General features: G+C 46.5%; 1 protein-coding gene across 2 annotated transcripts in view; it reads left to right on the top strand.

The window, feature by feature from the left end:
• The first annotated feature begins 214 nt into the window (after window positions 1–214).
• The window catches only part of LOC308297523 (C-terminal-binding protein 2-like), a 115,720-nt gene continuing 90,824 nt past the window's right edge, over window positions 215–25,110 (top strand). For both annotated transcript variants that reach the window (XM_080740954.1, XM_080740955.1), the window contains exon 1: window positions 215–524. The gene's annotated coding sequence lies outside the window, so the exon portion shown is untranslated. The remainder of the gene's footprint in view (window positions 525–25,110) is intronic.

Genomic DNA, 25,110 nt, shown 5'->3' with positions numbered 1-25,110 from the left:
ATGAGTACTTTTCCCACCACTTATCCCACCACTACCACCAACAACTTCACCGTGTACCGTGTGTGTGTGTGTGTGTGTGTGTGTGTGTGTGCGCGTGCAGGCACATACGTGTAAAGGCAGCGAGGTGACCAAGGCTCCGCCTTATTCAAAAAGCGAGAGGAGGGGGGGAAAAAAAGGAAAAAACAAACTGAATAACTGATACACACCTCTCAATTCTTGCTGGAGGAAAGAATAGCAGTGTTTATGAACAACCGTTTTAGTAAACAGTGGGATAACCTGACAACACCGAGAGCAAAGGATAGTTGTTTAATTTGGAATTAAAAAAAGAATACGATCAGAAACGGGTTCTCCGCGGCGGAGATTTGTCCCGTTTCGTTTCAGGATTTAAGTTGTTTTTCTTATTGCCATCTCAAGGTGGATATCATTATCGTTATCGAGACATTTGACATGCGGTGCCCGTTAAGCTAATTTCGGAGCACGAAAGCCGACGTTTGAAGTGAACTCCCAGTAAACAGCCAGCCGAGGTAGGATTCAAGATTATTGCACAAGGGGTGGTGAAAATAATGTGTGTGAGTGAGTGAGTGTTCCACTGCACTGGGGTACTTTGGAAAGCTGCACTCGCATCTCTCTGTCTGTCCATGTGTCCCTGCCTGCGCCATCACCAAGCAAGCAGGAATAATAAAGCCTCGTTCATGCGCTGTCGTAGCACGTTTTTATCAACTCTATGTTCTTATCGGCAAGAGACGTATCGTAGTTTAAGAGCAGGGGTGTAAAGTAACTTAATTTACTTGTAACAGAGTGTTTCTTCATTGGAGTATTGATACTTTACATGAGTAAAACACTTGAGTACTTTTCCACCACTGGACATATATAGTTTAAATTTAAATCTGAATTCTGACATTCTTTAAACTCGTCATGATGTGTGAATAATGTTCATGAAGTCTAGTCAAGACAGTGAGCCTGCTTGTTGTTCTTGTTCTGGAAGATGAACTTGGTTCTTTTCTATTTGAGATGGTGTTTTACTGTTTTATGGCCCTCACATAACTAGTGGGCAAATGAAATGAAGCCTTAACAAATACAGCCACTTTGATCATAATAATTAATAACAATAAAAAAGTTACAGCCATTTGTGTGCACGTGTGTGTTACAGCTAGATAAATGAATATAGTCCAAGCAAGCCATGCAGGCTATGCATACAACACCTCCACTTAATAAAATGTGTCATTAACTTATCAAAACATGCTTATTTGCCTGACTGAATTACTTAAAAGAAAAATACCAAATAGGCTACCCACATTGTGCAACTAGAGGACACCACCATGTTTAAGGAAAGTGGGAATTGCTTATAAAAAGACAAACCTTTTCCACATTCTTTTCCACCCCTCTGAGTATATGGAGGCTGAAGTGGAAGAAATCTCAGAAAAGTAGAGGAGTACTCCTTTGTTTGACCAGTGAAGGGGTGGGGACTACTGTGGCTGTATGCAGATGTGCTGCTGGCAGTGGACATCTGCTCCCCCCCATGGGCATTGTCACCGTGGAACTATGTTCAACCGAGCCTCAGAGAGAACATGGCCCCCCTCCCATATTAATGCTATGCTGACTGTGACGTGCAGGCTCTTTTCTGCACAGAGCTGGGAGGTGAAACCCTGGCCTCTATTTTAAGCTTGGGCGATTGACAAATTAAATATGTCTCTCAGTTGTGTTCACAGGAGATGGTTGTCAAACTTGTCAATTATCATGAATGAGAGGAATACATCTGTGAATTGTGTGCAGACGAGAGATGACTAATTGCCATTTGCTTTTGTCTCGGCTTTGTTTGTGTAAGCTCACCGTTGTTATCACAGATATAAAGAGCTAGATGCCTTGTTCGCCTCTGCAGTTAATTGGAGCAATGTGCAAAAGTTATAGTCCGGACTTCCTGAAAAAACGAAGGGAACGCTGTCAGTCAAAGTGATTACTGGCCAATCACAGCGTGTCTTTCCCGTGACTTATTCCAAGGACCACAATTCAATTCAACAGAGCCAGTTCCGATGTTGCGCTGCTCAGCTGTTCTTATAGGCTGCATACGTAAAGACCAGCCCCCATCTGCCTCTGATTGGCTTACCGACTTCCGTATGTGTGACGCACGTGGAAGCAATGAACACGGAAGCGACGAAGATTCCCTTAGTTGCTCAATGCATACGCCCCCTAGCCGAAGGAGGCGTCTACCTTTCTATGTCTATGGTTGTTATGGTATGTTTTCTTTTTTTTTTTGACCACTCCGTTTCCTCTTCCTGTGCTTTGTGAACTTTCACCCTCCTTCCAATAGATACAGGAAGACTCCTCCTTCCTTGTCTGCTTCCATCCACGATGCCTACATCCCTCCCCTCCACAACCAACCTCCTCACCAGTCACTACACACCTCTCATCTGATGCCTCTCAGCCCCGCTGGGGGCTGAACTTCCCCTCACGTCTTCCCTGGCCTTTATGTATTCAGATATGAAAGTGAAGCGTTCGTTACCACCACACCCCACCCCACCCCACCCCACCCCGAGGCAAATGCATCACACATATGGAATCACAATGTACATGGCAGCTCCTATCAGGCCTTTTGATTTATCACCAACGCCCGGGAAATGCAAACCAGCACTTTAATATTTATGACATCGTGTGCACACAGGATGCACTTGTTGGTAGCAGCTAGTGCTGGGGCAGTGTACTCTGTGTGTGTGTGTGTGTGTGTGTGTGTGTGTGTGTGTGTGTGTGTGTGTGTGTGTGTGTGTGTGTGTGTGCGTGTGCGTGTGCGTGCGCGTGTGTGTTTGTATTGGAAATGAAGAGACCGTTTTGCCTCAACAGATGTTCCCTAGTGACTGCTTGTGGAATCGTTGAACTGTGATTACGAACATGATTTGTGTTTGTAGGGAGCACTGTTTTACATGGCTCATCTCCTGTACGGCGTACTTGTAAGATGGGATCATCTTGTGCGCCTGTGCTGTCTTATATTGTAAGTCTCCAGCTGATGGGAACGTGAGTGCGGCGATGCAGGAAAGGATGATGATGATGATGATGATGATGATGATGATGGCTCCTGAAAGCCCTGGTGCTGCCTCTTCCTTTGCTCGCCACCTGTTCCTATGGTGTGCGGTCGTTTTTGGATTAGCTGAGCTGCGTGATGCAACGTTGAATGGAAGTTGTAGTTTGCTGTAGTATCCTGTTCATAGTGCCATGTGTGTCCATGTTGCTGGTATACATTTTTGACAGGACAGCGTAACCAAAGCAATTGCAAATGGACTATTATTTATCTAGGATATTTACGCACAGCCGCACACTTATTTCTGTATTGACTTGTTCATTCCTTAATTTCCCAGCTGTTTAATTTGTTAATTCTCATAAGACAGGTTTGATCAGAACAGTAACTAACCGTGATGAATATTTTTTACATGACGGGCAGCACATGCACAGAGTATACAGAGGAAAGAAAAGAAAAGGCAATATTAATTAATGATTGAATTGTGTTTTGACTGCCCATCCGAAGTCAAACACAGCAATGCAATTTCAACTGGTTAATATATTCTCAGTACCTAATACTCCATTTAACACAGTAATTTGGACGCTGTTGAAATAGCTCTTGTGAATTCTACTGAGAATTCCCGTAATGGCAAAGCCACTAACGCCTTCTAAAGGTTCCCATAGGAGCTGGTTTGAGAGGGTTTTACTAGCCTGTGATTGCGCTATGCATTGTCAAGAGGAGGTAATGGGTGTGAAATTACAATATGCCATCTGCCAAGGGCCCAAAACGTACAGCCTAATGTCAATCACTCAGCCAGCTCTTAAAAATTACAGAGCGAGGAGGATATAGGCCTTTAGACCTTGGGATGTAGCTGCAGTTTTTACTTGTTAAGATTTTCTTTTTCTTTTCTTTTTTTTTCTTTTTTTCAGTTTCTGTTTTTTCTGTGTAAAGGTGGTTGCACACTGCTGCGTTTTTCGTTGCGAAGTGCGTTTTTTAGGGCAAGGAGAGAGAGGGAGATAGAGCGAGCAAGGGACTGAGTGGTGCGCGAAACGGGCAGCAGTGTGGAAACGTGACTGACATAACGTGAGGTTGATTTTTTTATTTGCGTTCTCCGAAATTCACTCCGATATTCGGCCCGTAAAATGCAGCAGTGTGCAACCAGCTTTAGACTTGGCCATCATTAAACAGTCCCTGCTATTGAATGTAACAGTCTTATTCCATCCTCAGGTGTATAGAATTGACAAGGGCTAATGCAATTCGTATCTCAGATGATCCTGTCCCTGAGGTAATGCTTGGCTTTACCTTTATTACTATTATATTACCTTTTGAGTTCTATCATTGGAATGATAGGTAATGTGAGGGCACAGTGCAACCTTTTACTTCAGCAAGGGCTTTACTGTAAAAACGTTATGGTATATTGGCTGGTGGTACTGTTGCCTCTAAGAATGACTTTGCCTGAGCATGTATAGCCTAAATGAAGCTTTCTCTTGTACTCCAACACCTGGCATAGCTTGCTGGGTCTCTGTAGCATTTTTGTCAAGTGTGCAAATGGTGTTTGAGATTGGAGAATGTTTAAAAAAAGGACAGGTGGACTAGAAATGGATTGCAGCAGGTGTCTGACTCTGTTTCACTGATAAGGTCTGTTTACCCAGTGCTGCCTCAAAGATACTGGCTGACCTGAGCCTCTCATATATATATATATATATATATATATATATATATATATATATATGTGTGTGTGTGATATATATGTGTGTGTGTGTGTGTGTGTGTGTGTGTGTGTGTGTGTGTGTGTGTGTGTGTGTGTGTGTGTGTGTGTGTGTGTGTGTGTGTGTGTGTGTGTGTGTGTGTGTGTGTGTGTGTGTGTGTGTGTGTGTGTGTGTGTGTGTGTGCGTGCGTGCGTCCTCTTGTGCATCTTCCTCAAGTGTAGACTGGGCCCTGGGGTCAGTTTTTGTTACTATATTTACATTCTTGCTACAGTTCTACGACATATTGTGTACACAAGCCGCCAGGGGCTTATATTTTATGTAATGTATTGTAGAATCAATACCAGCCATGATGATCCAAGTTGGCACTTGGCAGTGGACCAGTGGTTTACTGCTTTTAATAAAGCACTTAAACCTATTAAAAGGTTTCTGAGCTTGTAGATCTGCTATTTTGGAAGGGAAAAGAAAGTATTGGAAACATTTTAGCCTATATGCCCAAAATAGAGATGCCAGGGTGAAAGTGGTTAAACAAATGCACCCTGGAGGTAACCTGTGACCTTGACCTTTTTTGACCTGAAACATTATCATCTCTTTGGGGCAGCACGTTGGTTCTGACCATTCCCACCAAGCTTTCTGAAAATAATGCCATCTGTTCTCGAGTTATTTTGGATTTGAACTTGTGATCTTGACCTCTTGATCTTTTTCATGAAAATCTGCCCATCCATTCTCTATTCAGTTTGCTAAGAAACAACAGACAGGACTGATTTCAACATAGTTACAATTCTGCGGGCAGGATGACACTGTTTTCTTGAGACAAAACATTATATTGTACATAATGTGCTTTTGATCTCTCTTCTCCCTTGTCCCCCCTTCTTCTTCTTCCCTTTCTCTTATGAAAATATCAAAACGATGGCGCTTGCACAAAAACAAATGTCACTGTTTTACACCTGTAAGCCTGCGACGTGACAATAACGTTGATTCTGGCTAGAGCATAGGCTCAAATCTAGGTATTTTTTAAAAGGGTATTATATTGATAAATTTTAATTCTGCACATGGGCGTCCTTCTGTCCAACCATACACTCCATTCTCGGTCCCCTGATTTGTGCCGCCAACATGAGTGGATAGACTGGATACAGCTCAATTCGGAAGACAACAAAATAGCTTTATTTGCCAATAACCCCATGGGACTCCTGAAACCAACGCACGTTCGTCTGTGCTGTACGCTCAGCCGTTCACGCTTGCGAGTCAGTAAATTATTTACCTCGCAGCTGTGGGATTGTGGTGAAGGTTGTTTACTGTCCTCCCGTATTTATGACGGCAGGAGTTTGCTCACATCGCTGGGCTGGCTAATGACCTCCCACCTGGTGTAAAGCACTACACTACGGAGGCTAATTCCCATTCTTTAATGACTGGCCCGTCTCCCCTAAAAGATGGACTAATTGGTCTTAATTGCATGTATGCGTTCATTAGGTGGGAAGATGATGGAGTACTGAGGTTGTTGAGATGATAACCTAATAGGGAGGCATTAAACTATAATAAGATGGTGAGGTTTGTGCACTGTATTACTGTAAATGTGTGCATCGTGCGAGCACACGTGGTTTGCCCAAGAATGAATGTGTTGACTGAGCTTCTCTCTCCTCCCGATTGGCAAAGAAGTCTGCAGTCTCCACAATCCACACCTGGCAGAAAGTTTGTTTCAGACCTCGGAAGATTAGAAATCAATAGAGGCTCAGGCACAGTGTGTGTGTGCGTGTGCATGTGTGCAGAAATCTCGTATCTCCAAGTTTCAAATTTGTAATTTTTTTCGTAAAGTAAAGCCCTGCTTCATCATTCAAGACTGTCGCACAAAACTAGTGAAAATAGCAGATCGACATGCACACTCGTAGATCAGCTATATCTACAAGTCTATTTTCACTTTGCCTGGTTAATAAACCAGACAGAACACAACAACACCCCAAGGCGGTAGTGGTGTTGTAGTACGGTCTGGCACCGATCCATTCAGATTCTATTTCCTCAACCAGCTTCAAGGGTTGGCCAATCAGGGTTGTATGCTTGGGGCACGTGGTTTCTGTAGGCTTGGGGCAAGTGGTTTGGGGCAAACCCCAGAAATGAAAACTCTTCCTGAAATCCCAGACTCTCTTCCCAAGTGTGTGATAGAGGCTGGCAACGCCAGGTAAATTTTCACTACCATGAGGCGTTATGTATGTGCTTGTAGATCTGCTACTTTCATAGTTTAAATCATTTTTAAAATGATAATTCACAAAACGAACGGTTTTGGACATACAAGGTTTCCACCCCGACCTAGACGCTATGTTTTTTTTTATTGTTGCACACTGCAGGAGGTCTCAACTGCCTGTATTTCTCATCGGGGCAGAGAGGAGGCTTTCTATAAAGCATTTGCTATAAAACCAACACTTTTAGCTACCGCCACTGCCAACGCTGTTCATACTGAAAGGCTTGGAAGTGAAAGGGAGAGAGAGCGAGGGAGGAAGGAAGGTTGAGAGAAAGTGAGAAGATACTGTAGGTGGGGAGGTGAGCACTGCACCCAACAGTTGTGCTGGCACAGCGTTCAACTCTCCTGATGTGGATTAGGTGCGCGCGCGCACGCATGCACGCACGCGCACGCACAGGGAATGTACAGCAGTCAAAGGCATTGTTTTATTTCCTCCTCCTTTCTCTCTTCCTTCCTTTCCACTCTCTCCTGTATAGTGTCTCAAGCGAGCCAGAGCAAGGAGGTGGTGTGTGTGTGTGTGTGTGTGTGGAGGGGGGCTCCATTGTGCCCCCCCCCCCATTCCTGTCCAGCTGACATAGACTTGTGTCAGGAGGTTCCATCCTGCTGATGTTGGGAAACTAGTAAACTGAGAGAGACATCTAAAATGCTGAAGTGGGCCCCGGCCAGCAGAGAGATGGCTCTGTTTGTTGGCTCTTTCTGCTGAGCAACACTTCAGAGAGAAAACTTTTCGGCCCAAATTTGCTGACGGAGTGAGAATGTAGAAAAGTGTCGGGAGTTGGTATTTTGGGAGTCACTCCTGGGCGAGCACATGTCCCTTTGCCCATTGTGTGGCTGTGGCATTGACATTTGGATGTGGTGCAGTGAAAGGAAAGAAAAAAACCAAAAACAAAACAACAACGACAAAGAATCTGACACAAAAAGCTTCAACTCAAGGCTGTTAACTTGCAAACAGTTTTGCCTCTGCTTACAATTCTCTGAAACCACAGACATTGAACTATCTGAACGCATGAATATGCATGATAAGCCTTCTTTTCTTCTCTGCCCTCCAAGCTGTATTTTTCTCCCTCCCACCCAGAGGACCTGTCATGCTGTTTGATTGGCCCTGACATTTGAAAAGGTCCTTGAATTAAAAAAAAAAAAAAAAAGCTATTTATGACAACTGGAGAACTCTCCTCACAGCAGAGTAAAAATCAAAGAAGCACTGCTCCTGCATATTTAAATGCTAATGGCCCTCTGAATGCACAGGCTAATAGGATGATTCAGTCTGGACTAGTGCACTGAATATGTGCTCAATCTCGGCATGCACAGTATAGTAGGTGTGGTTTCATTAGCTCTTCCCGGTGTGCTGACGTTCATTAGCTCATTTTGTTAATTCTGAAATATGTTGAATCTGAGGATTTCATAAATTGCATGATTTTATATGTTCACGAGTCACGACTACTTGGAAATGTTATATTGTAAACACACACACACGCACGCACAAGCGCACGCACGCACACGCACAAGGCATGAGGCAGCTCTTCAGGGAAATCTATTTCTAACATGCTGGCATGTGTGGTATATTATTTTGTCAGTTATGACACAGATAAAGTTTAACAGCTTGTTTTACTGTCTTGCTGCTGTCTTGCGGCAGAGTTTTGAGTAGCTGTCTTAGACAGGGCCCGTGGGACGCAAGCTAAGGTAGTCATGTAGTTATGTGTCAGGTCCCTGGTTTATGTGGAACTGGAAGTGTGGTAACACAAGCTAGCGAGCCTCAGCCTAGCAGTGGCACAGCTCCACTGGACTTTGACCTGGACGTGGAATGCTCTCTTGGCTATGTCATCTCGCCAACATCCACAGCCCCTAATCCACAGACCTTAACTGGTCCATTTGGATCCATTTGTACACTAAGCAGTAAGGACTTTATTTTATGCAGGTTTTTAAATTGTGTGTGGACACAGGATGATTGCTGATGCCATTAGATAGGCAGTTTGATTCTAGCCTGTCGCCACACGTATGACATAGTGTAGTACATGTTAACTAAATTGAATGTACTTGATGAATGTAGATTGTGGTTTCAGACCCTTTCTTTTTTAATGTAGCAACGGCCGTCTTAAATGTAAAAAAAGAAAAAAAAAACATCTACTTAGCATGTCTTTTGTACGCTTAACAGGCTCTTTTGCTGGCATAACTGCTGGCATGATTCCAAAAAGGGAATCTGGCATGGGTCCATGGAGCCAAGTGACTCCCTAACTGCTCTGTTGAGTGAAAGACTGCACTTCCCGTAGAGTAAGCTGAACTGCAAACACCACCCTGCTACTACTACTATAACACACACACACACACACACACACACACACACACACAGACACAGACACAGACACACACAGACACACACACACACACACACACACACACGTGTGGAAGTATAAATTAAGCATTGTGCTTATTACTATTATAGGAAAAGCATCATTACTAAAGTCATGGAAGTTTTAGCAAAATCACTGATTTTATAGGATAGGATGAAAAAGACTTATCACGCTGTCTACTTTATGAAAATTTGTATTTTTAATGTTTGGCGTGCCCCTGAGGCTATTGCTTTGATAATCTGCATGTGGGAAACGTAGTGGGATGGTTGGCTTCTAAACTCACCGGCTTGTTCGTGCATAGAGAAAAAGATTTTGGCTCTGTGATGTGATGTTTGATTCCCGATCCTGACGAAAAGATTTCCTAGCGGGGTTAATGTTTCACCACTAGTGAGAAGCTGTACTACACTACCCCCAGTACTTCCTGCACTGTGAATACACCCCCGAGAGTTGATAGTAGGCGACTAGGCGTATGAGAGTTTGAAATTAGCAATAGATACTGTATAGGCATATTAAAACATATATAAATATATATATATATACTGTCTAGTGTATATAATGGCTAAATGGATAATGTATTTGAATTTAAGTACTTTTCCTGATTTCTTTCCTCATTTGCTAGCCTTTAAAGCTTCAAAAACATTTGAGATGTCTTTATTATCTGTAATCGGGCATGGTAGGGTCACTTCCAAATGTTTTCACTTGTCACAACAAATACATGAGCACAACAAGCAGGTTAACCACATACAGGGTTTTGCTACAAAGCTCACAGTCGACGGTAGCCATAGCCCCGTGGGTTGTGTACACCCTTTGACCTAATCGTGTTATTCTTCTGAAAACGTAGCCCATGCCAGTAGGAGACAGAGAAGTCCATTAGTAAGATATGAGCGCTACGCTGCATGTGGGCTGCATTGGCAAAAATTCTGCTGAGGTGGCCTGTGCTCTAGCAACTGTTATACTGACCTGCTGCTTCAAATCAAGATGGTTCGAACGTGAAAAGAAAAAGAGAAAAAGGATGGAGGGTGTCGTAGCCCGACTGCTTTGTAGATTATTATTACTGTCCTTGTGCTTGCACTGCTGGTCTTCTTTATTTAGTTCAAAACACGTTTAATTAGAAATCAGTTCAATTAACCTTCATTTAATTAAAAAGTCTTGAACGGCCAAACATTTTTCAAGGACCCTTCCACATTACATACCTTTTTTATAATCTCTGTTTCTCTTTTTTTATTCACCCACCTGCCTGTGTTTATTTTCCTGTGGGTTTATTGACCTCATCCTTGACCTTTCCTCCTTCCACTCTTTCAGGCGTGGATGAGCATATAGTCACTGTCGGGCAGAAACCTCCAAGTTTCTGTTTTTTTCCCGTAAAGTAAAGCCCTGCTTTATCATACAAGACTGTGGCACAAAACTAGTGAAAATGCTTGTAGATTGGCTATTTTCACTATTTTTAAATACAAAACGAACTGTTTTGGACATACAAGGTTTCCACCCGACAACAACGATATGACAAAGTCTTAAGATCTTGAATCTCTCTCTAAATAATAAATATCAGTCGGCTGCCTCATCTGTCTGCCCTCTCTGTTTGCCTCAGTTTCTTGAATACTTTCATATTGATGCTTACAGGTGGCAGAAGGTGCTTGCTGCTGTCGGTGCACCATCTGTGTTTAGTGCTCTTTGTTATTGGTTGAATACCTGCCTCTGTTAGTGGTCAGGAAAGTGGTCCAGCGTAGTTAACCTGCCTGATTCACATGCATATTTATGGCAGCATATTCATGTAGGCTCAACCACGTCGACCACAACCATGCAGGCAGGTGCACACACATGCACGCACGCACGCACGCACGCATGCACATACACACAGACACACACAGACAGACATTCATGCGTGTACAACCTGGGTGTTCTCTCACACACACACAAATACAAGCATGCATATACATAAATTAGTTCTTTTATCAGCATGACCATTAATTCACTGACCAAATTGAAAAGAGTCTAGCGTAAAAAGTAGTCACACTCAGATGCACTTGTGACAGAACCTGGTTTGACTAAATAGAGCTCCTTTCCAGGTTGTGCTTACAAGATGCTGTTCACCGTCCGTCCAGCCCGGTCTCATGCTTTAGGCCAGTGGTTCTCAAACTTGGGGCCAGGACCCCAAGTGGGGTCCCCAAATTATTGTGTGGGGTCCCCAGATGATTAGCTTAATGTCATTTTTTTCTCACTTAATTTAAGGACTTTCAAGACTTTCGTTTTAATACCAAACTGACCAAACTGTCAAATATTAAGTAAGCAAGAGGCGAATATTGTGGAAATATTTTCACAATATTTATCTGTGGAACAGAGTCAAATTAAATGTAATACTTACAATTCCAAGTGCTTGTCAGGGTGGAGGTCCCCAGTTCAAATATGTTTATTTTGGAGGTCAAGGCCTAAAAAGGTTTGAGAACCCCTGCTTTAGGTGTCGCATTTTGCCACTTGGACAGGAACCTAGTTATCCTCATGCTGATGAGGTTACTCTTTGGTGTACCACGTTGACCACGAATGAATGCGGGCTATGTTGATGCCACTGTTAGTGTTGCTACACTTAAAAATATATAATAGGTGTGAACCCATAGTCAATAGTCATATTCAATCATAGCTATGTACCGTAGGTATTTGGAGAAAAACTAATTAGGTACTGAATGACATTTCTTATTGCTCATCCCCAGAAAGTAAAACTAAATAAGTGTTAAATTGAACGGTAATTCAAATTTTACCTATCATTTTATAATGGACGATTTACTTTTTGGGCAAGTGGGCATGACCTTTGGGCAAGTAGAACATGACCTGTACTTGCCCGACGGGCCTCTGAGACCTTAGTGTCAACCCCTGATAACTGATGATTACCGCCGTGTCAGTATGTAACTTGGATGGCACTGAGACACAAAAATCGCACCACTCACTCACTCTGCTTGCGTGTCACGATCATTACATCTTAGCTGATAATTAATTGTTGTACAAATAATTGCGATTAACGATTTTATTGTGTTTTTGGAAATGACACTCCTTTAAACATAAATTGCACAGGCAGGTGTAGCAGGGAGATTGGGAGATTGTGAGCTTCTAGATTTTCAAGTTTTTTCAACAGATACGTTTATGCAGATGAGTGGAAATTATTCTGACGATTATGCAAAATAATTGGGATTATCTCAAATATTTGGATTTACATCAAATAATCAGGCGATTATGTTATAATTGTTAGAGGCCTACTCACAGGGCTCAAAAAGGTAGCTTTCAAGGCAACAACCAAATCACAATGCCTTTATAAACTAGAGTTGTTCCGATACCGGTACCAGTATCGGAAAAACTGGCAATACTACCTAAAATGCAGCTATCCTTATCGAAAAGTATGCCAGTCCATGCCATTCCAATACCACGTAATTTATCACAATGATATTTAATTTACAGTCAGATTTTGAATGCTTCAGTTGATGTTGCATGACTGTTTTATAATCTTATTGTACTTTTTACATTTACAGTTACATTTTACTAACTTGTTGTACCTACACATGAATGAACAATTATTAATGGAATTGTATTCATTTCTATATCAGTGGATCTCAAAGCTTTTAATTTCAAGGACCCCCATAACTCTGAGGAACCAAATGGTTCCATTTGTTCACTCTCAAAGTAAAAGACCTGTACGAGTATCAGAATCTGTATAGAGTAGGAAAAAATTGTATCTCTAATTATAATTATCTCAGTGCTCCCAGTTTTTAATGATAGACTTAATAGTAGCATATATTAGATAGATAGATAGATACCTTTATTAAATGTACATTTGTAAATGAAATGGAAAAATAATTACTATCATACACATTTAAAGTGAAAACAAAGTGTGTGTGTGTGTGTGTGTGTGTGTGTGTGTGTGTGTGTGTGTGTGTGTGTGTGTGTGTGTGTGTGTGTGTGTGTGTGTGTGTGTGTGTGTGTGTGTGTGTGTGTGTGTGTGTGTGTGTGTGTGTGTGTGTGTGTGTGGGGGGGGGATTCTTTGATGAATCAAGATGAATTGCAACCTTTTCCCCAAACGTTTGTAGTGTTTGCTATCTGTTTATTTTCGGTCTTCCAGTTCGGTACTCCCTCCTTTGGGTGGCGCTATTGCGTCAGCCTCACAACAGAACGTACTCACGTTAACTCCCGCAGGGCGATCCCTGATTGGCCGGAGGGCTTGTCACTCAAGTTTTACGGTACTGGGTCAGTCCCCTATAAAACCTGTGGCATCCCATAATACTGTCTCTTTTCGCTATCTGCTCCTCAAATGGTACAGCGCGAAATCTCACAGCTCCTGACCTACGTAATTTGTAAAAGTATATTTCAACCTATTCTAGAAGATATAATCGTCTCGAGGATAACCGAGAGCGACAGCTTAGGACCAGTCCACCGGTCTCGGGACTATTCTTCTCTTCAATGTTCAACGTAAAGTTTCACAGCACCGCTGTTTCCCTTTGTTGTTAGCTTCACGTTACTTTGCCTAGTGTTAGCTCTTAGCTACCGGCTTCGTTGTTTTTGCTAACGCAGCGCTCAGCTGTTTTTTCCTTGTTGTTAGCTTCACGATAGCCTAGTGTTAGCTCTTAGCTACCGGCTTCGTTGTTTGTGCTAACGCAGCGCTCAGCTGTTTATTCCTTGTTATTAGCTTCACGATAGCCTAGCGTTAGCTCTTAGCTACCGGCTTCGTTGTTTATGCTAACGCAGCGCTCAGCTGTTTATCCCTTGTTATTAGCCTCACGATAGCCTAGCGTTAGCTCTTAGCTACCGGCTTCGTTGTTTATGCTAACGCAGCGCTCAGCTGTTTATCCCTTGTTATTAGCCTCACGATAGCCTAGCGTTAGCTCTTAGCTACCGGCTTCGTTGTATTGTGCTAGCTTTGTTGTTGTTGAGCACTGGCCTTGCCTGTGCTCACGCTGATATACGCTTTTCCGCCTTAGACTCTCGGCTCTTGTGTCGACGCTAAGGCTATTGGAATAAAGCTATTTTGGATATGGCGTCCTCGCGCTCCTACGGCCGTTGTGCTAACCCTGCCTGTAGGTTACTGGTAGCCCCGGACGATCTGCATGGGGCGTGTATCGCCTGCATGGGCTGGCGTCACGCCTTGGATGCTCTGGAGGAAGATCCTCCTGTGTGTCTGGAGTGTCGCGACCTACCTCTAGGTGCGCGTCGGCTCCGCCTCGACACGATCTCTCTTCTCTCGGGTCTCGCCTCTGCTGTTTCCCCTGGCCTCCCTGTAGGCCGGTGCGGCGGTGACCCTCCTGCGTTTGGCGGCGCTCCTCCAGGTGGCGGCGCCTCCGTTCCGGCCGACGGCGCCGCTCCCCCGGCCGATGGCGGCGCTTCTCCAGCCGGCGGCGCTCCGGCTGACGGCGCTGCTCCTCCGGCCGATGGTGGTGCCTCTCCAGCCCACTCCAGGGCTGACAGCGATTCATCAGAGTTTTCCTTCTCTGCTTTCGACCGCTATAGCTAGGAGGAGGATGTTGGGGAAGAGGGGGACTTTTCCTCCACCCAGCATCCTGATGAGGACGTGGTCTTGATGGAAGTAGGGTCCCCTGTGATCTCTCTCCACCCTGTTGAAAATGACTCGCCTCGCTCTACTCACGCCTCCGTCTCTGCTGTGGCCAGGGCCCCGGCAGGCCTCGCTGCCGCCCGAGTCAAGTAGCTTCTGTTCCCCCTACCACCGCTCAGGCCGGGAGTCAAGCAGGCCTTGCTGCTTCCCCAGCCCCCGGTGGCACTGAACCTGCTGCCTCCGCCTTGCCGGAGTCACAGGCCTCCTCCTCTGCTGCCGGCGGTTCGAGTCTGACACAGACGGTGGCCCTGTCCGCGTCTCAGCTCCCTCCTTCCGGCACCGTAGCAGCTTCAGGTGGCGCCACTGGCGCCACCCCTCCCCTTCCCATGGACCCCTGGTCTCTGCTGGAGAGGGCCGCTCGCTTGCAGAACCTCACCGTCCCTGTACGTCAGCAGCCTGCAACTTCCCGCCAACCGCGGCTGGGCGTGGACCTTGCTCCACCGCCGCCGCCTGTTATGGCTTGCCTGCCGGCCATCAGACTTGGACCTCTCACAAGGACCCGGAAGAGCTGGACTTCTCCACGGAGTTCGAGGGGGCGCAGGAGATGGGGATTCCTAGATGCCCGCACATCAGCCCTGCCTTGGCCTCCATGCTCCAGGCCCGGTTCCTCCATGATAATCATGGTGGGCCGAGCCCCTATTCGCTGGCGGGTGTCCACCCGCTTCTGGAGAACAAATGGGAAAGGGCCATGTCCAAGGCCACCCAGGAGGCTTACAGAGCTGATGGACATGCTGTGAGGGCTCTCAATGTCGCGGGCCTCTTGGCGGCCTATGTGAAGCTCCTGCAGAACCCACCGGCCTCTGACCCTCCCCTCGATGTAGCGGCTGAGACCAAGGCCTCGCTGGACCTCCTGATCGGACTCAATTTCCATGCCATGGCTTGGGTGGGCCGTTCCATGGACCAGTGTATGCAAATGGAGTCCACCCGCTGGCTGGAGCCCATTGACTGGAAGGATGAGGAGACGGACAAGAAGGAGCTCCGCAACCTGCCTTCTTCGGGAACGGAGATTATGGCGGGCGGGCTCAGTCTCTTCCAGGCACGGGCGGCTGCCAGGAAGGAGACCAGGGAGTTGGTGGTTGAGACTGTACCTCCGACAAAACCTGCTGCCCAGTCTTCTCAGCGGTCGGCCACCAAGCAGCGTGCCCCGCGTTCTATGGTGAAGGCGGGTTCTTGTGTGCAGTATGGTTGTGTTGTGAACCCGCCCGTGTTGTGTGCTGCAAAAATTCTGGCTGCTGTACATTTCGTGCCTTGCCAGTCGAAAAATACCAGTAAAGAATTGTGTGTTCGATACAAACTGTGTCTTTCTTCCCTGTGCATCTTCTGCTGTAGAGAAAGTTGTATGTGCTCAGCCTCCTTAGGCACCTTCGCTGCCTCGGCTAGTTTCGCACTCACACAGTCTGTACAAGGGTTTGGTTTCTCGGCCTATTCAGGCTCCAGTTCCTTCTCTGCTAGAGCCACTCACACTCAGCTCACATTCCCCTCCTCTCGAGGGCAGCATAGTTCACACTCCTCACAAGGTTTTGGGTGTAGTAAACTGCCCACTGCGGCAGCCCAGGAACAACCTGCTAATGGTAAAGACCATGAGCTCTTCCGGGACGTTTCCAGGAAAGCTAAGGGTAAAGCGTGCTTCCCCTCAGGTGGTAGAAACGCTTTCTGTAGGCCCGAGTCGGGCGAAGGTAAAGAAAGTGGATCACAGGTGGGTTCCTGCGCTGCCTGCGGCGCACCACGTGACCAGGTCAGCGGCAGCTTCCTCCGGCCACAACGGACGGCCTGCAGTGTCGCGGCCGTTGGCTCGGCAGGTGTTGCCAGCACATCTTTACGCTCCGCTGGCACCTTGTGCAGATCAGTGGAGGAGGTGCAATCCAAGCCATTGGATTTATCGCACTATTACAAAGGGCTACAGAATACAGTTCAGATGTCGCCCCCGCTTTCCCCCACGGTGAGCTTCACCAGGGTCGAGGGCGAGAACGCCCGCATTCTGGAGGAAGAGATACAGGCCCTCCTCTTGAAGGGGGCTGTACGGGAGGTCCCGTGGAGTCAGCTCCATCTAGGGTTCTACTCCACATACTTCCTGGTTCCCAAGAAGAAGGGGGGCTGCGGCCCATATTGGACCTCCGTGGTCTCAACCAGTACTTGATGACCTTCAAGTTCAGGATGTTGACCGTTGCCAGCCTGCTTCGATCCGTCAGAGAGAACGATTGGTTCACCTCAATAGATCTGAAGGACGCTTACACGCACGTGTCGATCTATCCTCCTCATAGAAAGTTTCTGAGGTTCGCTTTCCAGGGGAAGGTCTACGAGTACGCAGTCCTCCCCTTTGGCCTGTCTCTCAGTCCACGCGGTTTCGTGATGGTTACGAAGGCAGCTCTAGAACCTCTCAGGCGGCAGGGGATAAGGATCTCACCTCGACGATTGGCTTATAAGCGCAAGCTCGAGCCAGGAGGTGGCGCAACACACCCGGGTGGTGATAGCGCACCTCGAGTCCTTGGGGTTCGCAGTCAACTACAAGAAGAGTGTGCTGAACCCATCTCAGCGGACCACCTTCCTGGGTGCAGAGTGGGACTCCCGGGAGATGGTCGCCCGCCTCTCTCAGCAGAGGGTGGACAAGTTCTTGTCCTGTGCCAGCACCTTCCTTTCCGAGGAGGAAATCTCCTTCAAGTTGGTGCAGCGTCTCACGGGCCTGATGGCTTCGGCCGTGGACCTCGTGAGTCTGGGAAAGTTTCACTTGAGGCCTTTCCAGCAATGGATGCTCTCCCTGAACATCCCTCCTTGCCAGGGCGGCACTCTGGTCCGGGTCTCCGAGCGAGCACGGACGGCCCTGAGCCCTTGGCTGGTTCCCGACTTCCTTCGAAGCGGCGCCAGGCTAGGGGCGGTGATTCACAGGGAGGTAGTCACCACGGACGCCAGTCTTTCGGGTTGGGGTGCAACCCTGGAAGGGCGTACGGCGAGGGGACCTTGGGGCCCCGATTTATTGAACAAGCACATCAATTACTTGGAATTGATGGCGGTGTTCCTGGCGCTCCAGGAATTCGAGCCCTTCATCCGGAACTGTCACGTCCTCATCAGGACGGACAATACCGTGACAATGTGTTATGTGAACAAACAGGGGGGGCGGCGGCGAGCCCTGGACGGGCTGGCTCGCAAAGTGGCCCTTTGGTGCTCGGAGCACCTACAGTCGGTCAAGGCCTCCTACGTCCCTGGTCTCCGGAACAGCGGGGCGGACCTGCTGTCCAGGAGGAGGGTTCGCGACGAGGACTGGTCCCTGAACCAGTCAGTGGCGTTTCAGATCTGGACCAAGTATGGTCATCCGGTGGCGGATTTGTTCGCCTCACGCGAGGACGCGAAGTGCTCACTGTTCTTCTCCCTGATTGGGCCTGCACCCTTGGGGATAGACGCTATGGCGCACGATTGGCCCCAGGGCCTGCTGTACGCCTTCCCGCCGATGAACCTCATTACTCCGACTCTCGAGAGGGTTCGTCGTTACGGCCACAAGTTGCTTCTAATTGCACCGAGGACGGGGACTTGGAGCTCACTGATAGCTCCGCTCCTGTACAGGGATCCTTGGCAATTGCCCCAGATACGGGATCTGCTGAGTCAAGCGGATCGCGAGATCTTCCACCCGGACCCTCAGAGGTTAGACCTGTGGGTCTGGCCCGTGAGAGGGAGAGGCTGATCGCAGCCGGCCTGGACCCTTCAGTCGTTGATACGATGCAGAGGTCCAGGGCTCCTTCTACACGTAAGGTGTATCAGGGCAAGTTGGAAGCCTTTGAGGAGTGGTGTCGGGTTAAACACCCTTCGGTGAACCCGGTGTTCTCCTCAATTCCGATCATTCTGGAGTTCCTACAAGATCGGGTGGATAGGAACTGTAAGGCCTCTACGGTGAGAGGTTACCTTGCAGCCATTAGGGCCTGTCACCAGAGCCTTGATGGCGACCAATTGTCCAAACACCCGTGGGTGGTACAGTTTATGGCAGCGGTTAGGCGGGACTCCCTGACGGCGAGACCCCTGGCCCCCGCCTGGGACTTGGAGGTGGTCTTACGGGGATTGAGGCAACCCCCGTTTGAGCCTCTGGAGAGCATCTCTCTGAAGCTCCTTAGCTACAAGACTGCTCTTCTTCTGGCCTTAACCACGGCCAAGAGGGTTAGTGACCTACATGCCCTCTCAGTGTCAGAGGATTGCATGAGGTTCTCTCCGGACGGCCGGCAGGTGCTACTTAAACCTCACCTTCACTTCATTCCGAAGAATAAGGTGGTGCAGCATGTTCCGGTGCGGCTTTTGGCCTTTCATCCTCCTCCCTTTGGTACGGAGGAGGACAGGCGCCTTAGTCTTCTTTGCCCTGTGAGGGCACTGAAGATTTATTGTGAGAGGACTCAGGCGCGCAGGAAGTCGCGCAGCCTGTTTGTTCCTCACGGCAAGTCCACCGCGAAGATGGAGATTGCTAAAGCAACCCTTTCGGGGTGGATTGTCGACGCCATTAGGTTGGCGTATGATAGTGCGAATGTGGCTAGACCTGTGGGTTTCACAGCTCATTCCACTAGGGGGATGTCTTCCTCTTGGGGTCTCTGGCAAGGGACCACCATTCAGGAGGTTTGTTTGGCGGCGAACTGGACTTCGCCGTCCACCTTTGCAGCTCATTACCTGTTGGACGTGGCTCCGCGCTCGTTAGCGCATTCAGTCCTCCAGGTGGCTGCTGACTCTTCTGCAGAATGAGGAGGACCCTTGTGTCTTCCTCCTCGTCTGGAGCGCTTGGACTGCCCTTGTGCTTTCTGGCGCGCTCCTCTTCCTTTCTTTCCTACTCACTGCCCCCGACTGATTCCGGTGGTCTCAGGGGGGGACCTTGTGGGCGAAGGTGTGTCTGGAAGACGTCTCCTTTGCCGTTCATGGGTATGGTGAGTAGACGTTGGCCGACGTCGCTTACGGGAGTTGACGTACCCAAAGGAGGGAGTACCGAACTGGAAGACCGAAAATAAACACAAGTGTTTCGAACGAAACACCTGTTTATTTAGGTCTGGAAGGAGGTACTCCCTCCGAGTCTCTGCCCTCTGTTCGATTTTTCGGAGCAGATGCTTTCAAGAGACAGTATTATGGGATGCCACAGGTTTTATAGGGGACTGACCCAGTACCGTAAAACTTGAGTGACAAGCCCTCCGGCCAATCAGGGATCGCCCTGCGGGAGTTAACGTGAGTACGTTCTGTTGTGAGGCTGACGCAATAGCGCCACCCAAAGGAGGGAGTACCTCCTTCCAGACCTAAATAAACAGGTGTTTCGTTCGAAACACTTGTGTTTAGGCCACTTGCCTTCACAACATTGCTGCCATTATTGATGGTGACACAGACCAGCCGCTCCCCATGCAGATTCCACAAATTTAAGGCATCTTTAAGCAATCGTCTCGCCTGTGTGATCTTCCAGTGCATATTTTTTCTGCAAGATACTTCTCAGCTCCCAATCTTCGACATAGGTGAAGCTCAAATATGGCTACGTTCTTTGTCTAAACAAGAAGATATTCATACCTGAACACTCACGTTTTATTAATTCTGCTTGATCTTTGAAAGAAAGAAAAATCCTTTCTCTCACACGCCAGTGTGCCAGTGAAGACCCTTTCCCGTGCCAATAAGGCTGACCCCTGAGGAGCCGCAAAGATTGAAGTTTCTCTTTAGCCTAACAGTTCTCTCACAGACTGCAGTTGTGTATTCGCTATTATTTGGCCTGTAACCGTACCATTTCCAGATGTTATGTGTCCTCTTTTTGGAATGAATTTGGTCCCGCTATCTTTCTTTCTCTGCCAAAATTATGAATTAAAACTTTCACTTCATAGTTACTCAGCAGCAGGAGTGGATTTTCCACCAGGTAATCAAACTAATCAATATACCGGTAATCGATTTAAAAAAAGATTGATTAAAATAGTTGATTTTGGGGGAAACAACGGATGGTAGTGCGTTGTGACCTTGCAGATTGGCCATTTTCGTGTGAAACCGTTGTATGACTTAATTGTAACCAATTAAGTCATACAATGGTCAATAATAATAATCAGACAGATTCTATTACAATTGTTTTGTGTCGATTCATTGATATACAAAAACATTTAATCAATTGAAAAAGAATGCTCTTCTCATTCGATTAATCGAAAAATATCAATAGAATAATCGCTGAGAAATGAGTCGACAGTTGCAGCCTGAGTGCACACAGTACAATACATTCCTGGACCATTGCATTTTTTCCCTCTCAGAATTAAATTAACATGGACAACAGGATTTTTGTGCGTGTGTGTGCTTCAGTGTGCATGCGCGTGTGATTGCAACAGCATTCAGCTGCGTTTTCACAGCCCAGCTGAGACTGACAGATGGAATCACTTCACACGCAGACAGACAGGCAGGATACAGGAAACCGGGGCGTGTTGCGTGGTCCTGGTGCTGCAGTGGTGGGTTCCTATATTAATCTAGGTCAGTAGCGTTCAGCTCACAGCTGGTGGGCCTCAGGGCTGGGCCTGCATGGCCGCTGCTTCACCCTGGACATCTCGGAGCACCAATGGTCGAAGTCAGGGGTCTTCAAGACTTGGGGTTAGACAAGACTTTTTCAGGCCAACCTCAGTTGAGAGAGAGAGAGAGATGAAGCCCCCTCAACCTGTTCATAGATTCTGTATAGTTTCATCGTTTGACAGCACAATCATCAGTGTATTTTGGATTCATGTCAATTTGTGTTTTCATGTGAACCATCTGCTATTCTAGATCTCCAGATCTGCTATTTTGGGCAAAAGTTCTCTGAATATGGACGCTAGGGTTCTGGTGGTTAATATAAAAAAAGTCACACAACAATTTGGAGGACCCCCTGTAGTAACTCTGAGGACCCCCTAGGGGTCCCGGACCCCCTGTTGAAGACCCCTGGTCTAAGTCACAGGTTTCCAGAGAGCGGGCCGCATGGGAAAGGAGAGGATACAATATATCATTGTTGTCGGGAGGAAACTGTCCAATATCCAAAACCGTTGGTTTTTTTATTTACCATTTTCAAAATGGATTTAAACTATTGAAAATAACAAATCTAGGAGGTATTGAGTGCTTGTAGATCTGCTATTTTCACTGGTTATGTGCGACAGTCTTGTATGATGAAGCAGGGCTTTATTTTACGAAAAAACATATGCATTTGAAACTTGGAGATACAAGGTTTCTGCCCGACAGTGGCGATATATATACAGCTTTGTCTCCATTTTTTTATATTGTGTACAAAAAGCATCGTAGCAGATGCCATAGAATCCTGCGGAAATCTCACACTGAACAACTCTGACTTCAGAAGGTTGACGAATAAATCCTTGTTTTGTCTCGTTTAATATTGTAATATTTTGAGAAATGGATTATATTTTTATGAGCTGTGTGACATAAAAATCTAAATGAAAACACAAAAGGTTTTTGAATATTTCACTGCATGCGCAATGTATCTAAAATAAATGAAAGTTACATGTCTTTACGGAATTACAGAACATATACATGTACAGAAAAAAACCTTTCCACAATATTCAAACAGACAAAGCTGTATGAGGAATAGTTGGTGTTTCATGGAAATCATTTAGAGATGAGATGTCTGACATTATCTGGAGAAAATGACTAAATGTGTCCAATTACTACAGTAAATGTCATACATGATTGGGGTTGGGAAGTGTTCTTATGTTCTTATCCACTTACTGTATGTCTTCTCATCCCTACTATCACTACCAGAAGCAGTCCTTGTTATGCTCCACAGATACAGTAACTGTAAGAATCCTAAATGTACTTCTGGGTTTGGCCCTTTTCCAGAATGATCATTTCTTCATTGCATGTTATATTTTGTCGAAGTAGGATTTAAAGTGCCATCTCCCCGATGCATAATTATGCCACAGCCCTGAAAGATAATTGCGGTTTGTCTTCCTGGCTCTTTCCTTCAGGGTCTTGCTACAACTAATTGGTTTTAAACATTTCCCTCTTTAAGGTGTATGGGACTACTGAAGATAATGTTGGATATTAGTGTTTGGATTGGCGTTATGGGAGTAAACTTTTCAGTGCTGTCCCTGTGTTGGATGTTGTTGAGCCTTGTTAATGAGCTGTTTGCTGGGGATGAATAAGTGCTAAAGAGCTGCGAATGAAAGGGTGAGGTGACGGTGACAACTATAGACAACAGTTTCACACTGGCAGTGTGAAAGCCTTATCGTTGATAGGCCTATAGAACTGCATGGGGTCGTCTGGGTGGAGCAGGGGTAAAAGGTCCTGAGGTGCTCCAACGAACATCATTTTCTGTGTTCACGAGAGGGAAGACGGGCTGAGAGGGCGCTTTCTCTCACTGCACTAGCGTTGGTCCTACAGGTCGGTCAGGAAACCTGTTCAGAAGGGGCGCAGAACTCTGAAGACTAGCATGTTCCTCTGCATGAGAAGGATCACTGTCAGGTGATATCAATACTGTCCCTAAAGACCTCTCTCCACAGAGAGGCCTGACATCGGCATTGATAAGCATTGCTAAACGTTGATAATGTCCGTCGTCGAAAATCTCTTGTAGTGTGTGCGGTGTGTAGATGGTGGTGAGCTGTCACTTAACCATTGTTCTCCCGACTGAACGAGCTCAGCCACTGTCACCCGTCAGTGGCTGAACAACGGGGACGGATAGGGGGGAGAGCCACTAGCTCTGTCAACTCAACATGTGGATCTGCTGCTACATCACTGTACAGCCTGTGAGTAACTGAACTGACATCATCAGCAGTACTCACCACCTCATTACAGACAAAGATGACAAGGTGAACAGCGTGCATAAACTTAAACAGCTACCTGTCTTCTGGAAATGTTTTCCACTGCTGTGTAGTCTTCTAGATGTCTATCATTTACGGATTCAGAGCAAAGCCTTTTGTTTATTTTAAAAGTCAAGGCATAATAAACTAAAATGAAACATACCGGGTTTCATTAGAACACGAGGGTGATCATTTTCCTCTGATAACGTACAGTAACGCTTGTTTTGACGTAATATCTCATGACTCCCATCACAGCGCATGTTTTTGTTGGCCAATAATGCTGCTTACGCAGGTGCACAACACCATCAGCCGACAGTCTGTACGATGTGTAGAGCCCGTGCCTATAGCAACTACTGTAGCAAGTTTTTCATTCCTTTCACCATGACTCATCCAATCTGCAGGAGTCTGGACAACCACGTTTGGTCTGTAGACCACCGAAGACCAACCAGTGGGGTTCAGTATCAACAGGACTACACCTGTGTGGTGAAATTGGGAATTGTCTTAAAGGGTGCGTTCGGAAATGCGCACCGGGTGTGTGCTCAGTTTAGTGAGTGCAGTGGGCGGTGACGTTGTAGATTGCACTCAGTGTGGCTTGTTTACGAACGACCAGGGACAGTCACAGCGGTGCGCTTCTTCAGTCTGAACCCTGAAGGAGAAGCAGCAGTTGCTAACGTAACGTTAGCAACTGCACTCAGCACACGGAGGGCGCATCACAATGGAGTTTCGAACGACAGCGCACCAAGTGCACCGAATAAACGAACGACAAGAGGGCACACCAGTGCGCCGAGTGCGCATTTTTGAACGCACCCAAACACTGAATTGGGAGAAAAGAGGAGGGGGTTATATGAACGATTCAGGGGTATGGATCCAGTCTTCTCTTACTCATACCTCTCTGTACACAACGTAGGCTGTACAGTATATTTTATTGCGGTTAGGTTCTCAGGCTGAAAAGATACTCTGATCGATGCAACTAACTGTGATGTAATGCTGAGTCTTAATTGGCATTATTGAGTTTGTTCCGCGTCAGTCCCAGGCTGACCTAAAAGAGATGTTTACCTAAGGATGTGCTGTCTGTGTGTGTTAGTCCCATGATGCTGATCTGTCTGTCCCCATCCAGGCAGGGTTACTCTCCGTCCCTGTAGGGACCAGGCTGCAATTTTGGTTTTGCAGCAGATTTATAAGAAAAGGGTATCAATGGCCCAGGCCAGGCCAGGCCTTCTACTTGACACCTAAAATACAGTAGACTCTCATGTTTCATGTGGGTGTGTGTGTGTGGTTGTGTGTGCACGTAAATTGCTTTGCAACTTAAGATCAGAATTCATGTTTGCCTTTTATGCATACACCGCAAAATGCAGGGCTATTTTTTAAACTCTCAAATGTTTTTTTATTTATTTATTTATTTAAGGAAAAACAGTCCACTGGTGTGGACCCAGAGACAACTGTCCCAGCTAGCCACTATGCCACTGACAATTCCCTGTCTAATTAAACGATTTTCAAAATCAC

The sequence above is a fragment of the Nannobrachium achirus genome (genome assembly GCF_963921795.1).
Source record: "Nannobrachium achirus genome assembly, chromosome: 13".
Lineage (NCBI taxonomy): Eukaryota > Metazoa > Chordata > Actinopteri > Myctophiformes > Myctophidae > Nannobrachium > Nannobrachium achirus.
This window is presented reverse-complemented; position numbering and strand designations above follow the sequence as displayed.